We start from the raw sequence: 15,381 nt of genomic DNA on the forward strand, positions 1-15,381 counted from the left end.
TTTCCTATTAGATGAAAAGCACACAATCCATGTTGAGCATTTGGAAAAACATTTTGAATACTTACAGCAATTGCGGGTGCCCTATATGTGACCATTGTTAGACCTTCCACATCACCAATGCATTCATGTAGTTTTTCAAGAAACCATGTCCAAGAATTCGTAGTCTCTTTTGGGCAAATTCCATACCCAATAGGCAATATCTGATTGTTGCCATCCATGGTCACTGCATGCAAGATGGTGCCTTTGTACTTTCCCTTCAAATGAGCACCATCTATAATAATAACTTTTCTACAACACTCTCTGAAAGCACGTATCTGCAACAACAATATAAAACCCATTAATATATCAACAATATAATTTGTTTAGAAACATTTAAGAAAATATCAAATATATTTAAAAATATATTACCGCACATCCAATAGCGAAAAAGCAATACTCAAAACGATCCTCCGAATCAATTTTTATGTACGCCACAGTACTAGGATTATGTTTCTTCAGATTGTGAAAATAAACTGGAAGTTTGGAGAAACTTTCTTCGGGGGTCCCCATCATCAATCCCAGAGCAAATTCTCTAGCATGCCACACTTGTGAATAAGCAAAGCATTCATATCTCTAATTATATCTTTCGGCTTCCAAACTCTCAAACTTCCTTGACCCACAATGTCATGTATTATGGTTCCCACAACTTCGCTATTTGCTTGCCTATGATTTGGGTGTATAAGCAATGAAGAACATGTATGCTCGTCATTAAACGTCTTAATTTCAAACATTTATGTTCCTTTAATGCGAGATGCGTATAAACGCCAATGACAGTTTTCTTGCATACAAACAACCTGGTACCGAGATTTTGAAGATTTTTCAACCTTTATCTGAATCTTTTCTCTAACAGCTTTCAATTTAACAGCAAACGCTAGCTCTCTTTTGGTGTTATAGGTTTGATTGACAATTAATGTATCATTCGGACCTAAACTGTGAAATGGTCCAGGTTCAAAAATAGGTTTTGGACAATCAGGAATAGAAGGAATACAATACCATGGATTAAAAGCAGTTTTCTGTTTCGTGTACTCATCATCCGACCACCCTTCATTTGATTTTTCCTCACATCTTTGATCATCAACTTCAGGAACTTCTCCAAACTCGAACAAATTATGACGTTGTAATTCAGTCATGCCCACCGTCTTCTTTGATTTAGACATTACATGTCTCAATTGAAATACATCAGCTTCATCTCCAAGCTCCATAACATACCCTAACTCCGGGTGCTTAAAAGACAAACGTATATGACTATTTAGCACACCTGCCTTACTTCTAACCATTTGTAATAACATTTCATGGTCAATGTTAGGAGGAAGATTTAAACCATAGTTTTTCACATTATTTCTAACGTAAACCTCATCTGTTGGATTAGGTGTCTAAGCCCATAACTATAATTGGTATGTACTTGAATTGATAGCAGCACAGTCCTTTTGGGTTGCCCTCAACCTAGCAACTGGACAAGGAAATTATGAAAGGAGAGATATTAATTTATAAGATTAATAAATTAATATATATATATATAAATGATTTATTAATATGTTAATGGATTAATATATTAATTAGAAATCATTATGTTTAATTAATTGTTAGCCAGAAATTAATCAGAATTGATTTTGGGGTTAAAAGAATTAATTATAAGGTACAGGGACTAGTTTGCAATTATCTAATAGTTGAGTGGAAGGCTCTAGAACCCCCTTGGAAGAGGGTGGACGAAATCTTTAGGGGAAACCCTAATAATTTCGTCCATAGGGGCTTGGATAAGGCCCTTGGGTTTGCTTAGGCCCTAAGCAAAGGATAACTAGGGTTTCCCTTAAACCCTAGATCCCTCAGCTATATAAGGAGCCTCCTGGTTCATGTTTTTGGTCACTCTTTCTTTTGAAGAAACCCTAAGGCCGAGATTTTGCATACTCCATCTCCTCTCTCTCTTCTACTTTCCTTCTTGCTAGTCATTGGGTGTGATTCCATTAGAGGCATTACACTTGTGGTGCTAAAGCTTCCAAGAAGATCAAGATCAAGACTAAGGGAATATCAATTGTTTGCTATAACAATTGAAAGGTATGTAAACCCTAAACCCTAGTTTGTTAATTTCGAAATTAGCCTCTCTCCTCTAGGGTTCTAGTTTTGCAATTCAAAGTTGTATGTTCAATAGTTAAAACATAGATCCAAAGTAGGTTGCATGTGAACTTAGGAATTGTTTTCTAGTTTATTTGTTGTACCTAAAACCCATCAGTGGTATCAGAGCCATTGTTGTTTTAAATTGAATTGCTACAATTGTTGAATTGCAAATTAGGGTTTATAGCTATTAAACCCTAAAGGCCAATTTTTCGATTTCTAGGGTTTTGGATCAAAGGGTTTTTTCGAAAAACCCTAGCCTCCAAAGAACCCTAATCGAAATTTGGGTTAGGGTTTTGAAAACCCTAGCCTCCTCCCTTATGAATTTCGAAATATGCTAAGAGGATAACTAGGGTTTCTTGTTTTTGGATAATTGTTACTTAATTAGATTAATTGGATAATTATCCTTACCCTATTTTTCGAAATTAGAGGGATAAGGATTAGGATTAAATTAATTGATTAATTTAATTAGATAATCCTTACAAGATTTAATAATTTGATTAATAGTTAATTAATAGATAAATATTAAATCTAGTTAATTGGTTTATTTAAATTTGAAATTAATAGCTTAAATTTCGAAATTTATATAAACCCTTGAAGTTTTAAAAAGTTTTAAAACACACCTTATATATATATATTATAATTAAAGGTTTAATATTATATGTATAAGAATATGGTCAGTCAAATCGCTAGTATGCCTCATTCACGAAGCTAATCTATAAGGGGGGTATAAGGAAACTGCCTATAAAATGGTAGTTGAATGGGTGTCCACTCTCACCCACCGCTTCCTTGATTAGTGGAGGGTCGTTAGCAGAACGGATTTGATAGGACAACTACTTCTCATTAAAAGTATAATGATATTAAAGAAAGTACTAGAACATTATTTTCAAAATCCCAACTCTAGTTACTTTAGGAAAAATGTGAAAAGTATGCTAATCCATGAAATTGCACATTATTCTTTATTGGTCGTTAGTGGAGCGTGTGTGGTTAACCAGCACACTAAAAGGCACTAATAAAGAGTAGTAATGTGTATCTCATAATTGTCATTTTGATGGAGCGTGTGTGGTTTACCAGCACATCAATAGTTAATGATAAAGACAATGAGGTTACCAAGCACATTTGCATGGTTATTCACATCTTGTTTGTGATCCTCGGCATCCCAGTCACAAATAGAACAGCATAATCTGAGATTAAAACATGCCATTGAATAGTTTCAATGTATCTCAAAAGAATTAGGAATTTCACTTCGTTTGTTTCATCTAATGGTGGAATTGGTGAATCGTCATTCACCTACCTTTATGAAATTTGCACTTGGATCTCGGCATCCCATTTCTAAGTTGTGAATCTTCATAGTTGGATCCTAACCTTGATATTATATCTTTGGGTTATTCTATTAAGGTATCTTGAAATCTAACTAAAACTTTCTTTCTTTTCAGATGTCTACTCCTGGAAACACTTCTGCTTCATCCTCCTCCAACCAGAACTTCTCTTTGCTAAATATCTGCTCCAAAGTCGTTATGGATGGCTCAAACTATAACGATTGGATGCGCAACATCAAGATGGCTCTTCGTTTCGAGAACAAAGAATATGTTCTTGAAAAGGAGCTCAAAGAGCTTGATGAGAATGAAGCTACTCCTGAAGATCTTGCTGCCTACAAGAAACATTACGATGATGCTACCAAAGTGGCATGCATCATGGTGGCAACTATGTCCCCAGAACTGCAGAGGTACTATGAGGACTACTGGCCTTTCGAGATGAACAAGGACCTTATGGAAAAGTACCATAAGCGAGCTCGTCAAGAAAAGTTCGAAGTAGTCAAGTCACTCATGGCTTGCAAGATGAAAGATGGGGAGTCGGTTGTGTCACATGTGCAAAGAATGCAACGCTACATAGAGCGTTTGGTCAAGCTCAATATTCACTTTGATGAGGAATTGGCCATTGACATGGTTTTGAACTCACTTCCTGAATGTTATGGTCAGTTTATTCTAACTTACCATTTGAACAATACTGAGCAGACCTTGGCCCAATTGCACAACTTGTTGCAGACAGCTGAGGCAGGGATGAAGGGTAAAAGTATACCCTCCACACCTACGAGTGCCCCTGTTTTGGCTATTGGACAGGGAAAGGGGAAAAAGAGGAAAGGTCCTCCCAAACAAAACTGGAATAGCAAGGCTCAAGCTGGGTCATCTAATAATGGCCCAAAGGCTGAGCCCAATGGTTCCACTCCCCATGTTTCTGATCCAAAAGAGGCAGTTTGCTTTTACTGCAACCAAAAAGGGCATTGGAAGAGATCTTGCCCACAATATCTGCAAGATATCAAGGATGGCAAAGTGAAGCCATCTTCGGAAGGTATTTACACTATTTCTGCTAATAACTCATTATCTTCTCGTTCATGGGTCCTTGATACAGGATGTGGTTTTCATATCTGTTCTGATTTGCAGGGTCTAAAGGAAAGTGAGGAGATAGAGCGAGGAAGGATAAACCTGATCATGGGAAACAGAAAGTCTTCACCAGTAACCAAGATCGGAGTTTATCAGCTTCTGCTTAGTAATGATGTTAGATTAGATTTAATAAATTGTTGTTATTCGTCTGAGATGACGAGAAACATTATTTCATTTCATGCATTGTTCAGACAAGGTTTTACATATTCTTTTAATGATTTGAATGGTTCAATTTCTGTTTATAAGAATGGTGTTTTTATGTTTGAAGCTTTACCTTGTAATGGTGTGTATGAAACAATGACTTGTGTTGATAGCCTAGGAAATAGTGTACTTAATATTGACTTGTCTAATAGTGTAGACAAGGCATGCTTGTGGCATTGTCGTCTTGGACACATCAACAAGAAACGCATAGCCCAACTCCAAAAGGATGGAGTGTTGGAATCATTTGACCTAAAGTCAGATGACATGTGTGAATCTTGTCTTGTGGGAAAGATGACAAAATCACCATTCACAGGGTCTTGTGAAAGAGGTGAAGGTCTGTTGGATCTCATACACACGGATGTGTGTGGGCCCTTCAGATCAACTACAAGAGATGCTAATCGATTCTATGTGACTTTCACTGACGATTATAGCAGATATGGATATATCTACTTGATCAAGCATAAGTCAGAAACTTTTTAAAAGTTCAAAGAGTTTAAGCATGAAGTCGAAAATCAATTGGGCAGAAAGATAAAGATACTTAGATCCGATAGAGGCGGGGAGTATCTTAGTATCGAGTTTAACGACTATCTGAAAGAGTGTGGGATAGTCTCACAATTGACTCCTCCTAGGACACCACAGTTAAATGGTGTAGCTGAGAGGCGCAATCGAACCTTGTTAGACATGGTTCGTTCTATGATGAGTCGGGCTTCGCTTCCTATTCACTTCTGGGGGTATGCCTTAGAGACAGCCGCCCACATCCTCAATCTTGTCCCTACAAAGAAGGTTGCCAAAACACCTCACGAAATGTGGACAGGGAAAGTTCCCTCGTTAGCACATATTAAAGTCTGGGGTTGTGAAGCTTTCGTAAGACGAGAGACTCACGACAAGCTAGCAGCTAGAAGTGAGAAATGTGTTTTCATTGGTTACCCAAAGCAGTCTTTTGGATATTTGTTCTACAGGCCTAGTGAAAACGTGGTCTTTGTAGCACGAAGAGGAGTCTTTCTTGAAAGAGAGCTCATATTCAAAGAGGACAGTGGGAGCACTATTGACCTTGAAGAAATTCAAGATTCAGCCAATAAAGGAACCTTAGATGACACTAGCACTCAACCAGAGGAAACAGTTCCTGTTGAACCAATCGATAACTCATTACCTCTTAGAAGATCCACTAGGGTGAGTGTGCCACCTGAGTTGTATGGTTTTCATATTACTTCAGATGGTGACACATTCATAAGTGACAGAACACTGGTAAACTTAGATGAACCAGTCACTTATAAGGAAGCAATGGCAGGCCCAGAGGCTTCCAAGTGGAAAGAGGCAATGGACAGCGAGATTAAGTCCATGTATGACAACCAAGTTTGGAATTTGGTTGATAGTGCACCAGGTCGTAAGACAGTTGGGTGCAAATGGATCTTCAAGAAGAAGACATACATGGATGGAAATGTGCACACATTCAAGGCTCGACTGGTTGCAAAAGGTTTCACTCAAACCCCAGTGGTTGACTATGATGAGACCTTCTCACCAGTAGCTAAGATTAAATCTATTAGGATATTGCTCGCCATAGCTGCCTTTCATGATTATGAAATCTCGCAGATGGATGTCAAAACTGCTTTCCTTAATGGGAAGTTGGCTGAAGATGTTTACATGAGTCAGCCAGAGGGTTTTGTTGATGCAAAGTTCCCTAATAGAGTGTGCAAGCTTGAGAAATCCATTTATGGATTGAAACAAGCATCTCGCAGTTGGAATCTTTGCTTCCATGAGAAAGTCAAAGAATTTGGTTTCTCTAGAAGTGAAGATGAGTTCTGTGTGTATATCAAGGCTAGTGGGAGTATAGTAACTTTTCTGGTGTTGTATGTCGATGACATATTACTCATTGGTAACGACGTTCCAACCTTGAAAGAAGTTAAGTCTTGGCTTGGAAAGTGTTTTGCCATGAAAGACCTTGGAGAAGCTGCCTATATTCTTGGGATTAGAATATTGAGAGATAGAAAGAAGAGACTAATTGGACTTAGTCAGAGCACATACTTGGATAAGGTACTAAAGAGGTTTAGTATGGAAAATTCCAAGAAGGGAGAGCTACCTATCCAGAGCAATACCAAATTGAGTAAGACTCAATGCCCGAGTACAGATGTTGAAATAGATGACATGAGTCGTGTACCTTATGCTTCCGCTGTCGGATCGATCATGTACGCTATGACATGTACTCGTCCTGATGTGGCATTTGCTTTGAGCATGGTCAGTCGCTATCAGGGAAACCCAGGTAGAGCTCATTGGATAGCAGTTAAGAATATACTCAAGTATTTGCGAAGGACAAAGGACTGGGTTCTTGTGCTTGGTGGCAGTGATACTTTGAGAGTAGACGGTTACAGTGATGCCAGCTTTCAGACGGATAGAGATAACTTCCGTTCTCAGTCGGGCTGGGTATTTTTAATGAATGGAGGAGCAGTTACTTGGAAGAGTTCCAAGCAAAATACGGTGGCTGATTCTACTTGTGAATCAGAGTACATAACAGCAAGTGAAGCGTCGAAAGAAGCAGCTTGGTTGAGGAACTTCATCGGGGATCTCGGAGTTGTTCCAACCATCCAGGAGCCTATGGAACTGTTCTGCGATAATGAAGGAGCGGTTGCCTTGACAAAGGAACCGAGAGATCATGGTAAGACCAGACATATCGACAGAAAGTACCATTTCATCAGACATAGAGTTGAAGAAGGCCATCTTATAGTAAAGAGGGTGTCATCTAAAGATAACCCAGCAGATCCCCTCACAAAGGGTCTGAGTAGGGCTAAGCATATTCAGCATGCTCGGAGCATAGGACTGAAAGATGATATTAGTTTTAGTAGTTAGATTAGTTTTTGAAACTTGTAACAAAGTAAATGTAATTGACTTTTGGTGATTAAATAATAAAGTATTATTTATAAGTTTGGCTACTACCTTTTGTCAATTGTTTATTATTGTGTTTCAATTTTGCATGTTTTACTTCCTGAATAATGAGATTATTCAAACTCCACAGTCGCTCGTACTCTTGGAAGTAAGTAGTGAATTAAGACTGTCATGAATTGGATTGCAGATTGTCTAAGGATAGACATGGCAATAGAATTGCTGCAATGTTCATGAGTACTCAGAAATTGAGATTTGAGTATTGGATAAACCCTCGCTCAGAGTATCACTTCATGGAATTCATCACGAGTAATACTGAGACGATAATATCTTATAATCTTGAAACGAAGATATATGAGTTGTAATTTACAAGTCGGTTGTGCATTGGTGATACGAAAACGCATCAGTAACTTGGTGTTATAAAACGTATTGTCATGCATAATTTGATGAGTAAAAGATACAAGCATATGAGTCAACGTTTATTCGTTCCTTTTGCCCTAACAGGAAAAGCGATATCTGTGGGCCCCTCGATGATTTGGTGTTGACTTATGTGCTGGGCCCAGCCAGGACTAAATTGATGTGTTCAATTAGAAGTCCTACATCATCACAAATCAGGAATCGGGAAACATAGATTCTGGACAAACAGATTGATTACATTCCATGTCTTTTGTCTGGGGATATCAAGCAGAACGAAGGGTTATATGATCACTTATCTTAGGACACGTAACTGACTGGGTCAGAGTTCGGCAGCAGCTTTTGGAAGCTACAATTTGCTAGTCAAATTTAGAAGGCATACTAGCAATTATAGTTACAGACTTATCCAAGTGGGAGACTGTTGGATTAGGTGTCTAAGCCCATAACTATAATTGGTATGTACTTGAATTGATAGCAGCACAGTCCTTTTGGGTTGCCCTCAACCTAGCAACTGGACAAGGAAATTATGAAAGGAGAGATATTAATTTATAAGATTAATAAATTAATATATATATATATAAATGATTTATTAATATGTTAATGGATTAATATATTAATTAGAAATCATTATGTTTAATTAATTGTTAGCCAGAAATTAATCAGAATTGATTTTGGGGTTAAAAGAATTAATTATAAGGTACAGGGACTAGTTTGCAATTATCTAATAGTTGAGTGGAAGGCTCTAGAACCCCCTTGGAAGAGGGTGGACGAAATCTTTAGGGGAAACCCTAATAATTTCGTCCATAGGGGCTTGGATAAGGCCCTTGGGTTTGCTTAGGCCCTAAGCAAAGGATAACTAGGGTTTCCCTTAAACCCTAGATCCCTCAGCTATATAAGGAGCCTCCTGGTTCATGTTTTTGGTCACTCTTTCTTTTGAAGAAACCCTAAGGCCGAGATTTTGCATACTCCCTCTCCTCTCTCTCTTCTACTTTCCTTCTTGCTAGTCATTGGGTGTGATTCCATTAGAGGCATTACACTTGTGGTGTTAAAGCTTCCAAGAAGATCAAGATCAAGACCAAGGGAATATCAATTGTTTGCTATAACGCCAATGACTTATGTGATTAAAAAAAATATATTAATAAACGAAAAAAAAACGAAAAAACGAAAAAAAAAATGAAAAAAATCAAGATCCGCAGAGGTGTTTATGGTTCCGCAGAACCCCCTCTGCGGAACTTGTGATCATTTTCTAAAATCTTCATTTTTGTGGTCATTTTCTTCAAAATCACCCTACATTTTTTTTGAAACGACAAATCTAACCTACTCGTAAATTACACCTTAAATCCACCTATGTTCACGACAGAACTTGAACCCTCAACCTCAATGAGAGAAGGCAATACCGGATACCGCTGGACTAGAAGCCCTTTAGTAAATCACCCTACATTTTGGTCATTTGCCGAATAAGCTCATATACTATGCAAGTAAAGTAATACACTTAGATACCCCATATGATATGCACACAATACTTAAAGTAGAGGCTTAAACACCAAAACCGTTTTGTATTTTTTTTTTTTTTCTTTAAATCTGGCACGAATAAGATCAATTTTTTGGCCATCAGATTTCATACAGATCCACACCAATTTGTGCATGACATATGAATATCGAGCATAATCAATTATAAATTCTGATATTCCGTTTTTTTTAAATCCGGTTTCGGATTAATCGAATATAAAATATGAATTTATAATCTGGAAAATGCTCAGTGCAGTGATATCTTCAAAACTGGAAATGTAGAGAGAACCTAGTTTTCACAAATTGTTCAATGTGATGGTGCTTGTGGGTGTCTATCCTACACGAAGGATAACCAAATTATTTTACGACAATGGAACAAAACTGCATTTGTTTTTTTAACGGCTAAAAGTTGAGTGGTTTAACCACATGAATAAAAAAATTAAGGTACAAATGTAGAACATGTGTGAAACTTGGTCACTATGTTTTAGTGACTTTGTCCTTATACCGAGCAAAAGAAAGCCCCAAGCCATTACAGAAGACAAAATAATAATAAAAAGCATTCGGGTAAAATCCAACTGATTCCAATTTCAACATTAGCTTTTAGGATGTCTGGCAATAAAATATAGAAAGACAGATTTACTGTTGGATTGATAATTAAAGCAACTAATGGAAGAACATATTTCTTAACATGTAAATTTCATTCCAAAATTATTATAAAGAGAATTCTATTTCTGAATTTATCAAATACAATTAGAGTCGGCGAAAATCGACCTATCCGCCAACCCAACCCAAAATTAGCGAGTTGTGCTGAAATTTTCAACTCATTTAAGTTAAATGGATCAACCCATCTAACTCATTTAATTAAATAGGTTTGGCTGGGTAAAAGTTATCAACTTATTTTCAACTCACAAACTCGTTTAACTTTAATACATATTTAATTAAATAATTATTTGATTATTATCATGTATTAATCAAAGTATTAATATATTAATTATAATGTTGTATTATTATTTACGTTTTAAAAAAAATGCAATCTTAATTCCTATCATTTTCTTAGCGCCGACAATAATAGTCACTCTCCAAAATCACTTTAAAATTAAACACTTTTAATGTTATTTGAACAATTTATTTGTATTTGTAAATTGAAATTGTGTGTTTGTCATACTTTGAAAATTTATTTACATTTGGAACTAATTTAAGTGGTGTAATGTTTAGTTAATTTATTTACCTTTTGATTTTAAATGAGTTACCTAAGTTTAACCCATTTATTTAATAGCTTGGGTCGGGAACTACATAACAGGTCCACCCGATGACAACCTATTTATTTAAAAGGTTGGGTTGTGTTGGAAATATCAACACATTTAAGTAAATAGGTTGGGTTGGGTTGAAATATTCTACCCAATTAATAAATGGGTTGAACCCGAACCCAAACCAGGTCGACCCATTGTCAGCTCTAAATACAATACAATTTCATGCAGGAAGATAATTTGTTATAGGAGTGAAAGCAAATCAATGGAAAGATGCACTTACCTTTAAAATTCTGTCTATACCATCGAGGTAGAGGTTACACTTCGAAACAAAATTATAAACACACTACAAAATATCAAAGTTATTAACATGAATTAGAAATCATCAAACACCTAACAACACAAAAGAAAATTAAGAAAAGCACTTACATATAGAGATTTGACTTCTTAAAACCTTCATTAAACCTGCAACGAAACCAAACCAAGACAAAAATTAGTGAAGTATGAAATCAACAACACGTATTATTATACTTACAGAGGGGTACACACACAGTTACAGAAGGGGGAGAATCAGAGGTGGGATAAACCACTTGTTTGCAATCGGCACCAAAGTCTTCTATCCTGAACGTATGTCCTGAATGCTCTAATTTCGAATTTTCCACCGGAAACAGTCCTTCTTGGGTAAATGACAACTGCAACAAATGACTAGGGTTTTTTAATCCTAAAATCCATAACTAACAATCAACGAAAACGGTAACCTGAGTAGACAGCGGGTAGAGGGAGAAAGAAACTGTAACATCCAAATCTTCAAACCAAATTTTTCATTTTAAACCCATAGAAAAAATAGTTTTCATAATAACTATCTCATAAAATTCATAATATCAAATACAATTTCCACATCAAAATATTAGACTGTCCCAAAATATCCAGTAACAAAATCTCCAAGAGAATGTGTACAATCAAGCCTTCGCTTTCCCGCGATCCTCTGAAGTACCTGAAACACATTTAATCAACAACTGTAAGCACAAAGCTTAGTTAGTTTCCCAAAATATCACATACAGCACAACACATAAAACAACTATCGGTTATCAGCAACCCTGGAGACTACCCGAAGTCTCAGTGGGCAAACAGCATGCCCCGTGGGTTATCAGCAACCCTGGAGACTATCCGATGTCTCAGCACATATGAACAACACATACACAGTAATAACACTTAGACCCAGCTGGTCATCACATGTATGTATAACAGCTATTCTACCATATAGGTAAGAATAAGTGAGGAGACTCACCTCGCACAGATGACTGATAAATATCACACTCGAACCGCCAGAACTAGACTCCACCTATTAATTACAACAATTAACCTTGATTAATAATTAGGGTCATCAACCCGAATCACAAGTCCAAAATCCTCAACTAAGGCCCTAAGAAGCGATAAGACCATTTCACCCCTCCATGGCCTAAAATTCACAAAGTTTGACCAAAAGTCAAAAGTAAGCAAAAGTCAACAGTCTCGGTCCGTACGCGGGGCGTACTATGCTTACGCGGGGCGTACTGCTCGAACCAGCATGATCGGTGTAACACCCGGAATCTAGAAGGACAATTAAGGAAATAAAAATCCTAAGTCAAGAAGGTCTACTCGTCGAGTCCAAGAAGGGTAACTCGACGAGTAAAAGCAAGATTAGGACGCGGGTGGAAGGACCTACTCAACGAGTCGGGAGTACCTACTCGACGAGTTGGTCTGGGTTTGAGAAACCCTAAATCCGGGTTTTATACCCTATTTAAGCATCCTTAACCCACACCCCTGGCCTCATTTACAACCTCCATTGTCCAAACCCTAATCCACGGAACCCTAGATCCTTGTGTGAGTTTATGAGCCATTTTGAGTGAACTTTGTGTGAGTTGAAGCTTGCAGAAGAAGAAGAAGTTAGAGGACTCCAAGAGAAGATTGTAGATCCAAAAACAACATTCCATCCTCTTCATTTTCTGGTAATCAAGTCTCTAACTTGACCATTGGTTTCTTAGATCTATTTATTTCATCTTTATGAGGGTTTTTGTCCAAGAAGCTTGATCTATGGGACATGGACGTCCCAAAAAGGATCTCTTTAGATCTGGAACCATTAAGGGTTGTTATGGCATAAAGGTGCAAATTTATCCCATTAAAGCCCCATGCAAGCTATGGAGATGTCATTTTGTCACACCCCCAAACCGGAACGGCGGAAACGTTCGGGGGCGGAGGACGTCATGTACAGTATCAAAACAATTGTATAATAGGAATCAAAGCAAACACAACCAATACATTGATAAGGTAAAGTATTTACATCTGTTCAATACATAGTTTGTATGACAACAAAATGTATAACAAAAGTATAAAAGACGCGACTCTGAAAGCTCCGTCTTCTCAAAAACCTGCGGGTGTACCTGTCTTACCGGTTCCCTGAGAATACAAGTGATTTTGAAAGTGTATCAACATTTAAGTTGGTGAGTTCATAAGTATGTTTTAGTGATGGAAAACTCATCCTTGTACTTTGAAAATGCTAGTATGTTTCTCCAGAATATCCAATATTTTCTATAGTGAATGTAATGTAGTCATGTATGTTCCTTAAAAATGTATATTGTAGTGGTGTACTTAGTACTAGAAAAATAGTGTATTGTAACTGTATTTGTATGAAACCCTTGTATAAATGTTTGGATATCACCAGTTGTAGTGTAAAGTAGTGTATCATTGTAGTGTTTGTATGAAAACCTTGTATGAATGCCTGGCACCCCCAGCTGTAGTGTAAAGTAGTGTATCATAGAGTACAATAATTTTATTAAATAAAATAAAATCACTAAAGTAGTGTTAATCCCGTAAACATATGTGTTAGTTATACTGTTGTGAGTTTCATATAACCATGCTTGATATGACCTAGTAACCTTTACGACGTTCTTCAGGCGTCTGAAAGTTATGACATTTGTCACCCCAGGCCTGCCGGCCTGACTGTAGCTAACAGTGAAGGTGCGGGATTGTCAGTCCCATATAGATCTATACACAAATCACACACTCTCCCTCAAGGAGACTCTGGTTATACTGTATAGGATTTAGTTCCGTACCCTGGTGGATACTAGTGAAGTAGTGTCGCACAACCCTCTATTAACTGGTTTACATGTAGTGTTGTAGTGTTGTAGTTTTCTCTTGTATTAAAACTGTATGTATTGTCTTGTATTAATGTACCTTGTAGTGTAAAATAATTATAATTAAATAATTATTTTAATAGTGTATACTTGTATCAATGTATTAGAGTAGTGTTCCCCAAACTATGCCTATTATAGTTTTGATTGTATGTTCTTGTTCCGTGTATTGCACTTAGCAAAATAGTGTAGGGAAACTCAAACTATACTGATTATAGTTTAACTGTAATGTTCTGTAGTGTAATGTAAACATTTGCAATTTATTTGTATAAAAGCAATTTACCCTTATGCCCGACATATTACAAAAGGGATTAAAAATATACGAAATACTTTTAGGAAATGTAGCGAATACTCGGTTTAAAACAATTGCAAAGGTTTTTAAACTATTTAAAAATATTTGAATAAACACAAAAGTCCTTGTGTTTTACTTGTATACCCCCCCTAAAATATTAAAAACATTGAAAATGTAGGGGTATGAACTCACATTGAATGTGCGTTAACTTGCGTTAGCGAGTTGTAGAGACAATCCTCAAGTAAACGTACGTGCGAATAACGTTATCCTAAAAATAATTATATTCGACGTCGTATTTAAATTAATAATATATTAATTTAAATAATGTGTTAAATAAATAATTAATTATGTAAGGAAGACTTACAATATAATTGGAATTATTTAGAAATGTTGAAAGGAGTTGTCAATTGGAAAAATGGGGTTTTCGGATGGGGTTGTGGTGTTTACGGTTCGATCTTGATAATGGCTTGAAGATTTGAAGATTTGAATAAATATTCTTGGTGTTCTTGGTGTTCTAGGTGTAATTATGAAGATCTGGGCAAAATTTATGAAGGTTTGAAGGTTAACGGATGATAGTTGAGAGGATTTTGGGGAGTGTTTACGGATGGAAAATGAAGGAAATGAAAGTGTTTTCACCAAAACACTTATATATAGGAGGTGTTCACGGTTCATAATGGGCCATGAAGTTGGGTTTTCGGATCCTTAATGGATCCTTAATGAGTTTTCGCCCTTAAAGTCAAAAGGGAAAAAAGTGTTTTCGAATTTTGAGTCAATGGGAAAAGAGTTTTCGGTTTGGCTCAAATGAAAAGGATTTACGGTTTGGGTTTCCATTCCTTTGTGTTTTCGGATTTGCTTTGTTCCAAATTAAGGTCTTTATGGTTTGGGTTTTGGGATTAGATCCCAAAACCGTAAACACTTATATTCCCTTTTAAATCCTTTTATTAATTCAAGTGTAGCCCCTTAATTGCACTAGTGTAATAATGATTTGCTTTAGTATAATTCTATGTTAAGTATGAAGTTTATACTACCCTACTTCATCATGGTTTTCTCATAAGCTTGTATATAAGTCAAATGAACATGCTTGT

Source organism: Lactuca virosa, chromosome 6, assembly GCF_052849685.1.
Source record: "Lactuca virosa cultivar CGN04683 chromosome 6, Lactuca_virosa_CGN04683_v6, whole genome shotgun sequence".
NCBI lineage: Eukaryota > Viridiplantae > Streptophyta > Magnoliopsida > Asterales > Asteraceae > Lactuca > Lactuca virosa.